Below are 17,770 nucleotides of genomic sequence, written 5' to 3'. Positions count from 1 at the left end.
CGAGAGCAGATGAGGAAATGTGTTTAACTACTAATAATTGCTATCGGGAAACTGTCATTTATATTGAGAGAAATTCAAATATTCTCTTGGTCACATTAACTTAACTAATAAAGGTAAGCATCCAGAATAGGAAGAGAAACATGCAAAAAGACTAAAGATCCAAGAGTCTAAAGCGCTATGAGGTGTGTCAATCTGAAACTTGCCCCTGACAGTATGAGGCACCAAAGGACAGAGGGTCTCTATTTTGGACAAATGATGGTGATAAGAGAAAGACCTGAGTGATGAGTGATTACCTGGAATCAGAGCTGTTCTTTAGTGTTGGAATGCAGTTAGTCAGGACTATGTGGTTTTAAACAACATGGCAGAGGCCAAGTTCCATGGGAGCACGTAAAGTTTCAAGAGTCCTCTGCCAAGGAATTGGCGAGGGTTTGGATCATTGTGCAACCTGGATGTCTTTGCCATGCATGTGTCAGAGCTGAACACTTGCTACATTAGAAAGGAAGGAATTTTTCCAATAGCAAGCAGTATTCGATGTTGGAATGTTCTATGAGTGAACTTTAAATAGAATAAGTGTCAATTGTCAGGTGTGATCCTGTTGGAAATTTAAATGAGAGACCCTTGATTTTTGTCCTAGAGTTTTGATTGTAGAATATATTTGAAACATACCTAAAACTAAATATTCTTAAATCACAAATTTAATTTAAAAAACAAAAGTATTTGTAGATTTCACATCTTGGTTTGGAAACTTCCAAGTTGGTTAGCACAAAATAGACACTTTCAGATATTTTTTGAAGACAATGGCAATTGTTCTAATCTTTGTATAAGTTTGAAGACCTCTGTAATTTTATTCAAAGAGAATATTAATGAGATGTATATATTCTTTTTTTAATATTTTAAGAAAGTAGAATTAATGGAGTCTGTCCAACATCACTCTTGGAGTAAGATGCACTGATTTTTTTTTTCTCTGACAATAATTGTATTGAAATTATAACCAAAGATGTTCTAAAAAATGTTTTAAAAATTTGTAAAAATGGTGTTGGGTATTGAAATGCTTTCTTCACATATTCAAGTATATTGTAGATACAGAATTAGAGAATTGTTTCAGCTCCTGTGTTAAATTATTGAAATGGCTACAAAGTTTAAATGCCCTGAGGACAGATGTAAGTAGCTCACTAAATCAACATTAAATAAATCTTTGTATATTCTTCTCCTGATTCTTGAAGATTAAGGGAAGAACAAGTCTCAGGTCTAGGCTTAATGTCAACATTAAGACTTAGCAGGAAGAATGCATCAAAAAGGAAGAGGAAGTATTTAGAAATCAAGGAGATAACAGTGTAGAGGAAGAGAAGGATGTCAAGAAAGAAAGGGTAAAATTCAAAATGGAAACATTACAAAAAACTTGCATTTCCTTACCTTACACTTAGGTGCAGACTTACAACTATTCATTAACCTCTGCTGAACTGGTGAGAATATCCTCTTGTGAATTTTAAAGTTTGCATATCTAGGGTACAGTTCCAGTTTTAAAGAAAAATCAAGGACCAAGCTCTTGACCCAGACATCATAAATTAATGCAGTTTCAAACTTCGGGGTCAATATACATTGGTAGTTTAATGAGTAGCAAGTGGATTAAATGAAAAATACATTCAAGCTAAGTTGACTTCACAAGAGCAAATTCAGTTTCTTCTGGCTCATGAAAAGATTGGGCATAACTTCTTTTGACTTTCCTAAATCTTTAAAAATATTCTGATTTATATATACACAATTATGTTCAACTGGTTATCCTCATTACTATTAATTAATTACCTCAATATGTGCACACTGCTTCAATGGCAACAGAAAGGAAATATGCAATTAGAAATATTTTTAGTCCATCAATTGGTAAAAAATCCCATCGGAAGGTAGATATAAAGCTCAGACAACATCTAATGCACAGCATTCCTAACCCAGGGAACATTTTAATCATTAGGAAAAAACACAGTCTGTGTCTTGTTAGCTAATCTGCAAGGGACGTGAGACCAGGTAGGAATTGATTCTAAGCAAGTTCTACATCCCTTGATATCCATCTGCCTGATTGAGAGCAGATGCTGATCATCATTTATTGAATTTGATGAAATCTTGATAAGCTCAGTTTTATGAAAGCATCATTATCTCATTAAATTTATAACTCAGGAGAACATTTGCTTCTATAGGAAACTAACTGAAGTAGTACTTATAGAACAGTAATCTTACACTGTCACATGCTAGAATTCAGGTACAGAAAATAAAAGATTAAAACGGATATAGTCATTCGGAATTACTGCCCTGGAATTTCAAATGACATGTTTAAGCTTCAGAATTGGCTTGAAAAGATAAATAGAGCCTCAGAAATGATTGATATCTCAAATGTTATTAGAATCAACCCTGTTTCATTAGGAGAATCTCAATTGAACTATAAGTATTGTTGGTGATGTTAAGATGTTTTATACAATGGAATTTCTTTTGCTAGATTCCATGGGATGGAAGAAAAGAGATGGGGGTTGTAAATATGTTCTCTTTCCATGGATCTCCCAAATCTTGGCTAAAGAAAACTCTGTCTACCCAACTTCCTTTTATTTTTGGCAAAAACTTGTTTTTTTTTACTAATTATCCCCAGCTGTACCAGATTCTGTACTTCTTTTAACTTCACATGCTCTTACATCTGTGTACTTCTTGTATGGAATATGGGTCTTAAAATGGGAAATCCTTTGGGAATGGTGAGTACAATATAATTGTCCAAAGAGAAAAAACATAAAAACTTGAGGCCGAATAATAGTCTCTTCTATTCTTTCTGTCTGTTGTCAGTCAACTACTGAAAAGCCATTGTACTGGTATTTGCCTGCAACAGCAATGGAGCATACTCTTTCAAATGTAAGGAATTTTGATGTAATTCCATTTTTAAAAAAAATCTCATATTTTCCTTTCTCTTAGTTTTCTGTCAAAGGCAATCAATGAGCCAATTTATAATTTCGAATGAACCAACTGCCCCATTATGCAGATTTGTGCTTAAAGATCCTTCAGAGGATCCTTCATATTTCCTGGTGAAGGATGGCAGAAAAATTGTTATAAATAAGGGTTTGGCCTTGTTATTGTACACTGTTTGGGTGATAAAAATATTAAACTGGTAAGAACAGGTACTACACTTGATCTTAGGCAAAAGGCCAAGAAGTGACTGGATGATAAAGATAAAAACACAAAAGAGGTACAGAGCACATTTAGGATTAAATTGGATAGAGACTCTACCAGGAAAAAGCAACTACTTTTATTACAAATAAGGAAGCGCAGAGTAGACTGAAGAGAGTTTTAACATGTTATATATCTGCTCACTTTTTCTTTGCCCTGGTTGGCCTTATCTTTTTCTTACTCTTGCAACAACTTTGTCATGTATACTTGGCTAAAAATAATGAAGATAAATCTAACAGTAATCCCTTTGACTTCTAGCTAGGGCATTTCTTGTTAATTTCAAAAGTTCGAAAATGACAATTTGGGTAAATGTGAAAACAATATGCATTTCCATATGCTGTAATAGATTTCTTTGTAAATGGCAAAAAAACATTGACCTTTTAATCAGAAAAATTTGCTAATTTGAAAACCATGGAACCCAGGAAACGTTACCTTCTCCAAGATGTTTGACATGAACAATAATAATAAAATTCAGTCATATTTGATATTTTGCAGATGTTCCTAGTATAAAAATTATACTTTTATTTTTTGTGAATTTATCTTTAATTAAATCACTTTGTTGAATTCTCTTATTTGTTTTAAATGGTTTGTCTGTAGATTTTGTGGGCTTTCTATGTAAATGGAAATATCTTCTGCCAAAGTGACAATTTTTACGAGCCCTACACTTCTTTTATTCCCCCCGCACTTTCTTTATTACACTGACCATATTATATTTATGATAAAGAGTAACCAGTGTTTGGGGAATGCTAGTTTATTTGTTTTTCCTATTCTTATTTTTTGTCTATTATATAGGATGCTTGTAGTAGATTGGTATATTGCATTAGTAGAATATTATAGTGTAGATCAATTTTTGTATTATTAGGATACATTCTATTTTCACTTGATTTTGTTAAATGTAGGCCATCAGACTCAATTATCAAATGTTCCATTTGGAACTTTTGCATTTACATTTTTTTAACATTCTTAAATGAATATTTTCCTACAACTAATTTTTGAGTTGTGCAAACAGTTACATAATCATCATTGAAAATATAAAGCTGGACAGAATTTATGATTTGTATAAGTGTTAATTATTGTTTGAATTTCTTGAGTAAAACTCAAGACTAAAACCACCTAAGCCTCGCACTGGAAAAAGGGAAATTTGTTTCTTAATTGCCATTTACAATTTCTTAATTTTATTTTCTCATTCAAGTTTTCAATCTTTTGGGGCCATATTTTATTTTTATAATCTAGATGTGCATTTATTTATTCTAGGCTTTCAAACATTTTAATGAATTGTTCAATATGATGCCCTTTTATTGTATTTTAAAATTTCTGTTGTTTTCTAAATCACCTCTTTTATTCCATATTTTATTGGCATCTTTGTTTCTATTTTTCATTAGGTTTTTAGAATTTATCTTATTAATTAAAAAATATTTTGGTTTATCACTTTTGTCATTTGTTATTGCATTCATTATTTCTATCCTGTCCTTACTATTTTCCTTTCTGTTTTAGAAACTCTTGCCTTTCTTTGCTGGTTTTAAACCTTTCTTTTTTTAGTTTAAACATTTAGCTCATTTTTATTTCACTGACATTTAAGTGACAATTTGGTTGCACATAAAATTTATATTCAACATCCTTACCTTCAACATGTGAAAAATATCACATTATTGACTTTATACATTTTGGTTTCTTTTAAGCATTATCTTGTCTATCTGATTCTTGTAACTTTATTGGTGTTTTGTTACTTTTGAGAGCTGTAATTTTCCCCTTTTTAATTTATGTTCTTAAATTCTTTTATGTGTCTAAGTATGGGCTTTTTCTACCTAACTCTGTCAATCTGCGATGACTTTCAACCAGAAGTCCTTCTTCCTTTAATTCCAGGAAATGTGGTATTATTTCCTAAAACATTTTCTCCTTTCCAGTAATTCCCACACCCCCCAGCCCTTTCTAGTACTCTAGTACTCTATGACCAAGTGATTGGTACACCTACTACTGTGTGCAACATCTGTTATGTTTCCTTTGTATAGTTTCTCCTTACCCTCTATCTTCTGGGGAGATTTTCACCGATATTCCAGTGCACTCGTTTTTTCTTAGACTGTATTCATCCTTCTACTTATTCCATTGAGTCTTTATTTATGCTCTTATTTAACTCATATCTAATGTCTCAACTTTTGGGTTTAGTAAGTCCTTGTGGATTCATATTGCCAACATTTTTAATTATCTCTCGAGAATAATTTATAGCTTATAGATAAATTTTGGGCCATCTGTTCCAATAGTTCTGCTTTAGATGGTGTACTGCATATGGTTTTCTTTTGTTTTCTAGTAATGATCTGTTTTAGGTTTTTTGTTCAGGAGTTGGCAAACTGTAGTTCATAGACCCAAACTGGGCTAAGCGGCCAACTTCGGCTCAGGTCATGATCTCTTGGTCTGTGAGTTTGAGCCCCGCGTCGGCTCTGTGCTGACAGCTCAGAGCCTGGAGCCTGTTTCAGATTCTGTGTCTACCTCTCTCTGACCCTCCTCTGTTCATGCTCTGTCTCTACCCTGTCTCAAAAAAATAAATAAAACGTTAAAAAATTTTTTAAAAAATGTGTATTGGAGAAGATAGGAAGCCTAATCCTCATTGGTATTTCTAATTAAGACTAATTAAGAGAGAGAGAAGGGGGCAGGGGAGAGAGAGAGAAAGAGAGAGAGAGCTGCTCCAACAGTGCTGCCTGTATCCCCTTCCAGAAACTGCTCTCATGCCAAAGGAGCTGCCCTACCTCTCCCCCCTGTCCCCAGTGATTGGCACCTGATGACTGGTCATTGCAGTGTCCAAAGGCCTGGCTCCCTGGTCTCAGGTAGAGATCTCTCTGAAGAGTCGCCCCAGCTTTAGAATTCCCTGTGGGACTAGCTGACATTGTTGAAGCGGCTGCAGTGCATTTCATTTTCTCTACCTAATTCTGTCTCACTTGCTCTTTTCTAGATGGTGTTCCAGAGAACACTCCCCACTTCCAGAATTCAGAGTCTGCAATCAGTTTCTTGGGGCTGCCTTGAGAGAGAAGGAAGTGTTTCTTCCTTTGCTTTTTCTTTTTCTTCCTTTGCTTTTTCTTTTGCTTTTTACGTTATCCTCAAGATGCACAGAGTGAGGGGGATAGAGAAGAAAAATCACAAAAGGGAAGACAGTATGACTCCCATCATCAGCTCCTTACATTAATATCCTTATGCTGTCCTGATTTGACTTAGCCACATTTGGCAGTCTGACCAGTTGAGATATAAACCCATGTTGTGAGTATTCAAGTATAAACCTCTACCTTGTATTAGTAAAATTCATCTAATAATAAGGAAATTTTCCAATGTTTTAACTGCTCAATACAAGGAGGCCTCCTAAAACCTCAAATCTGCCATGCTAATTATTAATGTGAGCTCTCCATGTTCCCAAGAATGGATGCCAACCTCCATTAAAATATTTTGGTTTATGGCCTTCCTCTGAATGGAAGTTGAGGACTGCCCTTATTCTTAGCACAGTTACCCTAGATAATATGTTCCCCTGCATGACACAATAACCATTTCTGAACTTCTCTGCTTTCCTCAGACTCCCCACCTCAGGCTCTCTCCCTTCACACTCCACCATGCAGATGGCTTTGATTCTTGCTTCACAGAAAGTAAAAACCATCAGAGTATCCTATGAAAAATGACTTTCCCATTTGGATATATAGCATCAGGACATCTTGTCTGAGCTCTGGACTTAGTCAGCCAGTTACTATGTCACATACATTTCTATGTTCCAGAGCCCGGTTCAAATCAACATATCCAAAATAATAATCATTATCTTCACTGTTAAAATTGATTCTCCTTCAGTGTACCCTCTCTTGTTGTATGGCACAACCATCCATCCAACTATGGAAGTCAGAAATCCGGATGCCCATACATCATTCTCATTTGTACTCATCAATCACTTCTGACATTTCTACATGTCAATTCCTCTTGAATCTGTTTATTCATCACCAGCTCTTTTGCCCTCATCCCAGCGTGAACAATAATCAATCCTTCACTTGTATTGATGTGACAGACTCTTAACTGGCTTCCCCTTAACTAACATTTCTACTTCTGCCAAGCTCTTCAGTCATATAGGCTGATCTTTTAAAGATGGTAAATATGATTATATTCTATTTAGGTTAACTCATTCTTTAGAATAAAACCTAAAATCCTTAACATGGTCCATTAGACTCCACACTCTCTGGCTGTTGCTGACATCCAGCTACAATGTGTATTCTAGTGTATCTTATGCTCAGGTCACGATCTCACAGTTGTGAGATCAAGCCCCGTATTGGGCTCTGGGCTGACGGCGCTGAGCTTGCTTCGGATTCTTTCTCTCCCTCTCTGTCTGCCTCTCCCAGACTCGTGCTCTCTCTCTCTGCAAGATCATGACCTGAGCCAAAATGAAAAGTAGGTTATTTAACTGACTGAGTCACCCAGGTGCCCGCAGATGAACAAAGAGTTTAAACTTTAGGTTTCTATCAAGTGCTAGAAAAGTTTGGCATGTTCCTTTTCTTTTCTCAACATGATAAAGTGATCTACATTTCAACTTGTGCTTTTGTGTTCATCTCTTAAAACATTGCTTTTAAGAGTCAAGTTCACATAACCAAAACACAATGTCAGTTTTGTTTTTTGATGGGTATTTGGTCTTGAACCAAGCCTCCGTGAAGCTTTAGTTCAAAAAAGTTCAAACTTCAGGGGCGCCTGGCTGGCTCAGTTGGTTTAGCATCTGACTCTTGATTTCAGTTCAGGTCATGATCTTGTGGTTCGAGGGATGTAGGCCCAAGTTGGGCTCTGCTGACAGTATAGAGCCTCCTTGGGACTCTCTCTCTCTCACTCTGCCCTCCCCCCCACTTGCTCTGTGTCTCTTTTTCTTAAAATAAATAAATAAATAAATAAATAAATAAATAAACTTTAAAACAAAGTAAAAGAAAAGAAAAGAAATAAAATAAAGTATAAACAAAATACATGGGTTCAAACTTCAAAGTCCATTAAGATTTAATCAAATTTTCAACTCATATATTCTAACACAACACCTTGACTTTTATTTCATGTGCATGGCCACAATGCAAATATCATTAGTAAGTACTAATAAATGTATAAAGGTATTTATAATGATACATAAACAATATTGTTCAGATAACTGAAAAAAATATTGCTGTATTCTCCATCTATAGTTATTTTCCCTAATAGTATAAGATCTTTTTGCTCTTCTCAATTTTTTCCCCTGACCTAAACTTGATTTAGGACAATAAAATAAATGTTCATGGTCATTTTGACCATTATGCCATGAATAAACTACATGAGTAAACACCTTATATTTTGATATATATAGTTGAAACTAATAACTTACATATTTTAAAATATAGCTGATGTGAGGATAAGTTGAAGGAAGCCACTTGCTACAATGAGAAATTTTTAAAATTTTTTTTTTTCAACATTTATTTATTTTTGGGACAGAGAGAGACAGAGCATGAACAGGGGAGGGGCAGAGAGAGAGAGGGAGGCACAGAATCAGAAACAGGCTCCAGGCTCTGAGCCATCAGCCCAGAGCCTGACGCGGGGCTTGAACTCACGGAGTGCAAGATCGTGACCTGGCTGAAGTCGGACGCTTAACCAACTGCGCCACCCAGGTGCCCCTACAATGAGAAATTTTAAAAGAGGAAGGAGATCAATGTCACGATTCCCAAAGAAGTCCCTGCTCCTCCAGGTATACTTTGCTCTCAAACGAATGCTCAGAGCACAGAAAACAAAGACCCAGTTTATGTTCGGTACCTGCCCCTCTTCTTTCACTCATAAGTTGCTGGAAAACAGTCATGAAGAGGGGTTTCTGGTCCCCTTGGTCTTCTCTCTCCAAAGACTTAGAAGACCACCAGACAGAGTCATGGAGACAGAGCATGAGGGATATTGTGCTCTACTGGATATTATATAATGTCTGTTCTGCTACTTTTCCAATCAAGTATATTTTGGACTCCCAGGACAGGTTGTTCAACTAATTGTCAGTCAACCCAGAGAAGCCTCTGTCTCCTCTCCTCTCTGCTTCCCTCTCTCTCCATCTCTCCCTGCTCATCTCTCTGTCTCTGTCTCTAATTCTGTCTTTCCCTTTCTCCCTCCCACATACTTAAATTAAATCCAAAGTTGTCAACATTTTGGACTTCCTTCTCTATTGTGCTTTTCTTCCATAAAATAATAGGCAGATTTATCTCTCAGTGGTAGGATATTTATCTTTTTAAAAAGCACCTGTGCAGTGCCTAGGTGGCTCAGTCAGTTCAGCATCTGACTCCTGATTCGGGCTCAGGTAGTGATTCCAGGGTTGTGGGATCAAGCTCCTCATTGGACTCTGTGCTGAGTGTGGGGCCTGCTTAAGATTCTCTCTCTCTCTCTCTCTCTTTCTCTTTCTCTCTCAAATTAAAAAAAAAATTTAAAAAGCATTGGTATTTTTCAAAATTATCTCAATAAGTATATTTTATGATGTAGAAAATATTACCAAAGATAATTTCTGGTGTTGGAGAGGATCCCGTAAAGGTGCACAATCATACACTGCCAATGGAACAAGTTCCAAAAGAGTTTTAGGAATTGGGAGGTTGGAGCCACCATGTGGAACTCAAATTACCTGCATGTGCAGGTCTCAGCCTTCATGTTCATTTCAACTTTAGAGATAGAAATATCATGTACCAATAAATAAAAACGTGTTGGTGGATATACAAGTTTATTAAAAGGATATTAATATATCAAGAACATCAAAGAAAATATTTTAATAAAAGCACAGTAGGAAAAGAGATACAAACCTATTTACTTTGCAGTCTAAGGTAATGTAATGAGCTTGCTAATTTCCTTCAGTTAATAAACTTTAGGAGCTTAGTTTTGGCTGCATTAAAAATGTATTTACTATGCTTATAATACTTCTTTGAATTCATTTAGAACATGACTCTGTTTTCTCCAAGTGTTGATAATGCGAAACCATAGTTTTAGCATAATAGATAAAAGATGTTATTTGATAAGAAATGGCAAAATTCTAATAGCATAAACAAAAAAAGTACATATAGCTCCACCATTTAGGTTATAGAACCTAAATGTTTTAGTGTTTTTCTTCCTAGAGTTTCCATAAAGACATATGTATTATATGAACATACTTGCACAAGATACTTGCACTATTCCACTCCCATGTAATTAAATATTCTTCTACTGAATGAATTTTTATGTCTGCACATGTTTTATTTTATGAATATTCCATTATTTCACTCTTTTTCTACTATGGAAAATTAAGATTATTGGAATATTTGCTATCATAATACTGCAATCAATAGTATTAATAAATACTTACATTCCTTTCTGACAATGTCTTTAAAATAAATTGGTAGGAATGAAAATACTGGGATAAATGGTGTGAACGTTTTAAGTCTTCTGAAATGTGCTCTCAAACTATCCTCTACTATGACTAACACATAATTACTTCGCATTCTTATAACACACACGCGTATGCTTGTATTCATACAAATACATCTTTGTAATGTAGATATGTAGGCAAGCACCTTATTTTATACCTACTTCTAAATCTGTATCATAAGTGGGCATCTTGCTCAGGCATGCCCTAGCAAGCAAGTTGAGTTGTACATAGCTGCCTTGGTTCCCACCTTGACCCCTTCTCCAAATACTTCTCAAGGTCTAGTAATCCTCTGGTCATGAACCCCATGGAAGATTATTATAAAGCTGTGCAACTAAAAAAGAATTGAGGTTAATTAGCTTTCATTTTCATTCTACCCATTGTGTGATGCTTTAAAGAGTTCGCTGCTTTAATTTAAAATCTCTTACAAAATCAACTAAGCATTTGCCATTTTTTTTTATATCCTTCAACATTCTGATCCTTTAAACTCTGTCCAACAGCTTTACGTAGCACATGATTCTAGTTAAAATCCTCTACTAATGCTTGATGGCATTACTTTCACCACTGATTATATCAAAATAAATTGGAAGCCCCGTATATTTAAAAATATATTAAAGCTTAAAAATGTGGGCTTATTTGTCTCTCCACATATTCTCACTGTCATGATTTATCTTTGGAAGTAACTGTAACTTAATCACATATATGTTAAAAACAATTAATTAATAATGACTGAGGTAGCCACTTCATTATTAAAGAAAGTAAAATTTCTAAGGTTAATTTAACCTTTTTTTAGTAAGGGGATCTAATTCTACAATAGTCTAGACCCTTATTAAGACAATTTCAAATGCCTAAATGTGCCTCCTTCCTCTGCCATAGGGTGTGTGTGTGTGTGTGTGTGTGTGATTGTTGCCCTCCAATATTTTAAAGGCTCAAATGACTTACACTCTTGTCTAAAAATTTACTTACTTAATATAGTAAAACATTTTGGGAAAAGCAAAGTTTAGTTTGGTTGAATCCCCACTCTGTAACTTGTTGGTTGCATAATCCTGGGAAAATCATCTTGGCCCTGTAAGCCTTCATTTTTTTTTAATTTGTCAAATAGAGACACTGATTCACTTACTTTCTATAATTGTTGTGGTAATTGGATCAAATATTAATATATTCAGGAAGCTTGGCATGGATAATGTTCAAGTTTTCCATCACAATATAAAAGCAGAGAAGAATAGTTGGTTATTCCCAAAGAATGAGAGGTGAAAACCCATGCAGCCTGCTACAAACATCTGAAATCTAATCCTAACTTTTGAATTTCTCATTCCTCTCCTCAATGTATCTGTTTTCTTTCATATGAACATCATGCTTTTCCCACTCCTCCACTCCCACTCCTGAATCCTGAGCTAAAATTGATACTTCAGGAAAAAACACCTTGTTTGTGTTATTTGAAAAGTATAGAAATTCATGTATGTCAACCACTATTATTATTTTAGTTTGTACAACATTTTTTGAAGATTCGGCTCTCAATTTCAAAGCCTAATTTTTGTTTGCCTCTTCACCCTTTTGTCTCGGTGACTCCAGAATGCTCACCACATTTACCATTTCTGACCAACCCCCCTTTTGTGCTGTTGTCCCTGCAGTGCTCAGCATGGAAGGGAACCCTCATTACTCCGGGAAAATTCCTTTCCTTGGAATATTCCTAAACAGCTCTTGAACACTTTGGATTAACATTTATATTAACAATTTCTCTTTAAAACACAACAAAACAACTTGTTACAACTCGGTATAAGTTACAGTTTTAGATCGTGTATGAGACTGAAATTCATACATTTAAGTAAAAAATAGTCTCCTTTAGGGAACTTGACATTTTCACCTCATCTGGTTTCTGAATCTCAAAGGAAAAACAAAAACAAAAAACAAAAAGAAAACAAACCAAACCAACAAACAAAAAACCCTCCCCAAGAGGGAACAAGCATTTACTGAGTGTACACATCACATGAAAGTCACAGGGGGAGGCAATCATACTCATTCATATTCATCCTTTAAACTCTTTATCAAGTCAAAGAGATAAATCTCTTGAATTTCATCAAGTTAACCTTATTCCTCTATTGTTTATTTCTCAAGAGACTATGAATGCTCTGATAGCTCTTCTTTATTACCAGAGTCAGGTGGCATATAAGAGGCACAGAAAGGTGGTTCGGTGTAATCACTCTGGGATATTAATAAAGAGAAAAATGGAAGTATAATAGGAGACAAAGTCATCATATTGAATAGTTTGTTCATTGGAATGCAGTAACAATGACACTTCAAAGACTTCAATTTAATTACTCAATTGAGCTAAACCAAGCTTATCTATCCCCAAGCCTATTTGGAAGAGGATGCCATTCTTAAATATTATAGTGTATGACAGAATAAATGGTATATTAGAGGGAACACACTGAGAGAAAAAGCACTTATCAAATTATAAAATATATATTTCACAAACATAGTAATTGCACTTGATATGACTTGGAAAGCTTTCTGGGTAATGTTTAGCTAAATTTTGCCTGGAAAAACACAGGGAATGAAAAATGGCAGACAAATGTTTACAAGAGTTAATTTAGTGTTCTTACAAATGGCCGTTATTGCAAATTTAAATCATAAAGAAATCTTTTTGATGATTTTACTAAAATTATTACTTACATTTCTTAAACAAAACCCAAGGACAAAACCTGTTGGGTTTTTTTTTCCTATCCTGCTTCCTACACTTCTTTTGGTTTCTCCTGGGAGAGCTTCCTTATTAAATCACTTGCTCTCCAGTCCTAGGCTCAGCGTCTACTTCTGAGCAACCTTGACCTTGATCTTGGCTCCATCCAGTATCTGATACTTTAAAGTCTTTTAATGATGTAACAAAAATGTTGTGGTAGACCTAATTTATAAGGATGAACAAAGCTGATACAGTTAAAAAAAAAATAATTATTTCCTTAACTCAACTTCTTGATTTAAAACCTTTGCAACTATCATTTTCATGACAGGAGTATCTAATGTCTCAATATTTATTTGCATACTTAACTAATTTGCTATGTTTTATATGGCAAATATATTTTATTAAGTTTTTGTCTTTATGACTTAGATAAATAAATCAGATGCAAACATTTAAAAGGTAGAGTAACTAGAAGGAAAAGTTATTATAGCTACCATTATATGATCACTGTAAATTATTTTACGATACATATATGACTTTTAAAGTTTAAAATATTTTATACACATAAATAAATTTATAGGCAATAATATCTTATTTGAATTTCATGAATCTAGGTAGGGAATAGTAATGACATTTTATTTGACAAAAAGGTTTTTTTTAGCTCAACTTTCATTTTGCTTTTATAATTTTAAGTTTCCAAAACAAATATAACCTTACCAATATTGACAGTCCTAAATCACTGAAGTATTATTTCAGGACATAAGCAATTAGGAAATATTTTGGAATGTAGAATTATGTAGAGTCCAGTTGAACACAGCACAGCTATATGTTCATGAAACACCCAAAGGCTTTGAAATTCACCGGCAAGTGATTTCATTGACAAATAACGCTTGCTTACTCTTCCCCTTCAGAACAGGATCTAACAGGGTCTACACTCTGAGATTCTAAGATCTCCAAAGTTGGCAGTTACTCTTGAAATAAGACATTTCCTTTGGTGATGACCTCATCTGAAAGGTCAAGAAGTGGATAGGAAATTCTTAGAGACTGAAATGGCATTGCCGAGAGAGGGAAGGAAATCACTCACTTCATTATTTTCAAAGGACTTTTTTGTTTGAAGGTCAGATTAGGGCTTTCCATCCTCTGTTTTTTCCCTCATTAAGTCTTTCACAAGAACAGAATTTGTTTCTTGCCTCCCTGTAATAGGCAGGATAGATTCCCATGCCTCGTGTGCATTTTCTCTACATAAATTTGATAAAGAGTGACAATAATTGGTATCTAATTTTCTTAAATTTACTATGACTTAATACACCAAATACAATCTCAAATAGGCCTTTATTTTAAAACAGCATTCTATTTGATAATATGCATATAAAATACCCCTGTAATGAACTGTTTCTACCTTGTTTATCTAGCTATTTTGGCAGTATTTAAAAAAAAATTTGAAAAAGGAGTATTTCATTGTAGACTTATTTTGTGAGCCTTAAAATGTATTTTTCATTCATTCCTTAGTTATATCAACAAATATTTTTGCAGACAATATGCATGTCAAAATGATTATAATATTGATATAAAGAACATATGCAGACATCTTCAGTACAAAGAAACAGAAGTCATATGTTACACGAAACACATAGATTAAGACAGATGATGAAGGAAGGTAGTCCCTTGGGGGAATCAGGAAGTTTTTGAAGGTGATGTGTCATGATATAGTGGAGACACTTCTGAGAGAATGTGATCACTTCCCTAATCCTGAGAGGTGCATGTATTCAAACTGTGCTTAAAGAACAAATAATAATCCAGTTTGTCTAGAACCTAGATTATGGTAAACTTGACGGTTTTGTTCCTGATAGTAGAGTATCCTGAATGCCAATCCACAGTGTGACCTTAATTCAGAAAGTGGAAAAAGTGCAAATTTTTGGAAGGAAGATTACATTTTCAAAACCACTTTAGAAAGATCAAACTGCCAGTCATGGTTTGTGTTTTATCTTGGAGAAGGAGAAACTTGAGGCATGGTGGAAAGTCAGGTGATGATTGCATGAGGCCAGAAAAGGCCAAACCAGGATGGTGAGATCGGTAACATGATGGATCAGAAAGGCACTGGCAGTGAAAAATTTCTAGGATCAATGGACAAACAACAGGGAGAAGTTATAAATGTCCACTGGCTTCCTAGGCAATATAGTGAGAAAAAGGAAACGAGTAACAGTACGCACCGTCACAACAAATGCCCAGCGAGAATTTCTTCTATATTATGTGTCAGGTGTTTTTCTAAGAGCTTTATATGGATTAATTCCTTTAACTCTCCTGGCATGTCTGTCATCATAGGGCGTATCAAGCCATAAAAGCTGTGATCATCATCGTTAGGTAAACAGAGCAAGTATAGATTCTTTATGTAAGAGTGTTTCTACTTCCACAATTCAGGTAAATTGTTTATCAATTGAAATAAATTTTCCAAATAAGAGATTACGTATAATGAAGTTATTACTATCATAATCAATTCGCCACTGTTAATTTTATTGTAAATAGTCGTTATTATAGTTTAATATCCATAGGTAAACCTCTGCTCAGAGAATCTATTTCTCAGATGCCTGTCAAGAAAATCCTATTTTATTGGAACTTACAATATAATTTCTACTGAGGTTGGTTCATATTGCTTTGACCAAACAAAATTGATGGAGTTAAAAGTGGGATTCAGAAAGGGAATGCCATTTGTTTATATTTACTTCAGAAACATGCTGGACAAACGAAAAGCACTTTGTAAGTCCTGGATGTACTACTGTCCAGGCATTTATTTTGTTTCCTTCATTAGTTTCTCTTCTTTCTCTTCCTGCTGGATCGTAGTACCCCCTCAAGCATTAATGTTCAGCTTCTCCTTCTTTACGTTTATTTGTTCTGCATCAATCTCATTCACTCTGGTGGCTTCGATGCCCCTAAATTGCTGCTAATTTTCTCCTGCCTTCCCCACCTTTGTCCAGCTTCATTTCTTTAAAGGTCCATTAGACAATTTCCTCCACTTCCTCTCCATCCCTGCAACTATGTGTCCCATCCCCTTAGTGACACAGTCCTTCTTCCACATACATGGTCCCCAAAGCCTGTCCACGATCATGGATGTCCTCCACTGCCTACCTTGCCACCTCAAAACCAATGCAATTTCTGCCCTTAGTAATTAATAGAATCTTCTAAAATCATTTTTGTAACATTTTGGGTGTGTTACGAATACATTAGTGACAGCTTATGTTTGCTTCATATATGTGTCCGAAGGTACATGTTATGTAGCCAAGCTATTCCATATCCAAAGATCTTATATTTGCCAGACTTGATATGGAAATTTTGACCCGCTGAAATTCACAGGTGACAACACTGGTCAATTATCATAAAATGTGGTGATTAAATCTCTGCAGTGTTTAAGCTGAGTATGATAGGTATATTTGGGTTCTCCACAGAAACAGAATGAAGTATGTGTGTACATATACACATATATACAAATGTACAAATATTGTATATATACAAAATATGTATATATATTTATTATAAGAAATTGGCTCATGTGATTATGAAGGCTGCCAAGTACAAAATCGGTAGGGTAAGCAGGCAGGCTGGAGACCCAGTAGAGCCAATAGCCCAGTTCCAGTCCACAGAATGGCTGCTGTAAAATTTTCTGCTGGAAGGCAGACGGTCTCTTTGTTCTGTTCAGGTCTTCAACTGATAGGATGATGCCCACCCACATAATGGAAAACAATCTGTTTTACTCAAAGTCCATTGAATGAAATGTTAATCTCATCCAAATACACCCTCACAGGAGCACTCTGAATAATGTTTGAATAAAATAAAAGATTGACAGGATTAAGAAAGGCAGAATTGACACATAAAACGAACCATCTCAATAGGCTATATAGATATCTTCATAGCCAGACTCCCTTCAGGGCATCATCTCCAGTGTAAGTTTCTGGTAATGGACTTGATGACAGATCATTCCATGTATTAGAAATTTATGAATGGGGGGCACCTGGGTGGCTCAGGTGGTTAAGTGAACGACTCTTGATTTCAGCTCACGTCACGATCTCAAGGTTCGTGAGTTCAAGCCCTGCATCAGGCTCTGTTGTTGACAGTGCAAAGCCTGCTTAGGATTCTCCCTCCCTCTCTCTCTGCCCCTCCCCTGCTCACTCTCTGTCTCTCATTCTTTCAATATAAAGAAATAAACATTAAAAAAAAGAAATTTATGAATGAGGAAAAAAGAGAGGGGAGAAAGTTCAGACTCAAAACCATAGGTATTTCAATACCCAGTGAAAAGAATAAGCATTAAATCTTGTAACAGAATATGGAGGTCCAAAGTTAAGGCAAAATCACATTTAAATTAGAAGTAATTTTACACCAGAAGATTTAATATAATAAAACTGTTTATTTGTGCCAGAAAAAGGCTTACTAATCTTATTGCAAAGAAGTCTGTAAAAATATATGCTTTCTGTTGTTCTTCACATGTAGAATAGATCCGTTTCATCAAAAGGAATAAAACACATGCT

General features: G+C 35.1%; 1 pseudogene; it reads right to left on the bottom strand.

The window, feature by feature from the left end:
- Nucleotides 1-3,058: 3,058 nt before the first annotated feature.
- Nucleotides 3,059-3,188, bottom strand: LOC112850634 (U2 spliceosomal RNA; annotated as a pseudogene).
- Nucleotides 3,189-17,770: the final 14,582 nt, after the last annotated feature.

This window comes from Puma concolor, chromosome C2 (genome assembly GCF_028749965.1).
Source record: "Puma concolor isolate L17-30 chromosome C2, mPumCon1.1.hap2, whole genome shotgun sequence".
In the NCBI taxonomy this organism is placed as follows: Eukaryota; Metazoa; Chordata; class Mammalia; order Carnivora; family Felidae; genus Puma; species Puma concolor.
This window is presented reverse-complemented; position numbering and strand designations above follow the sequence as displayed.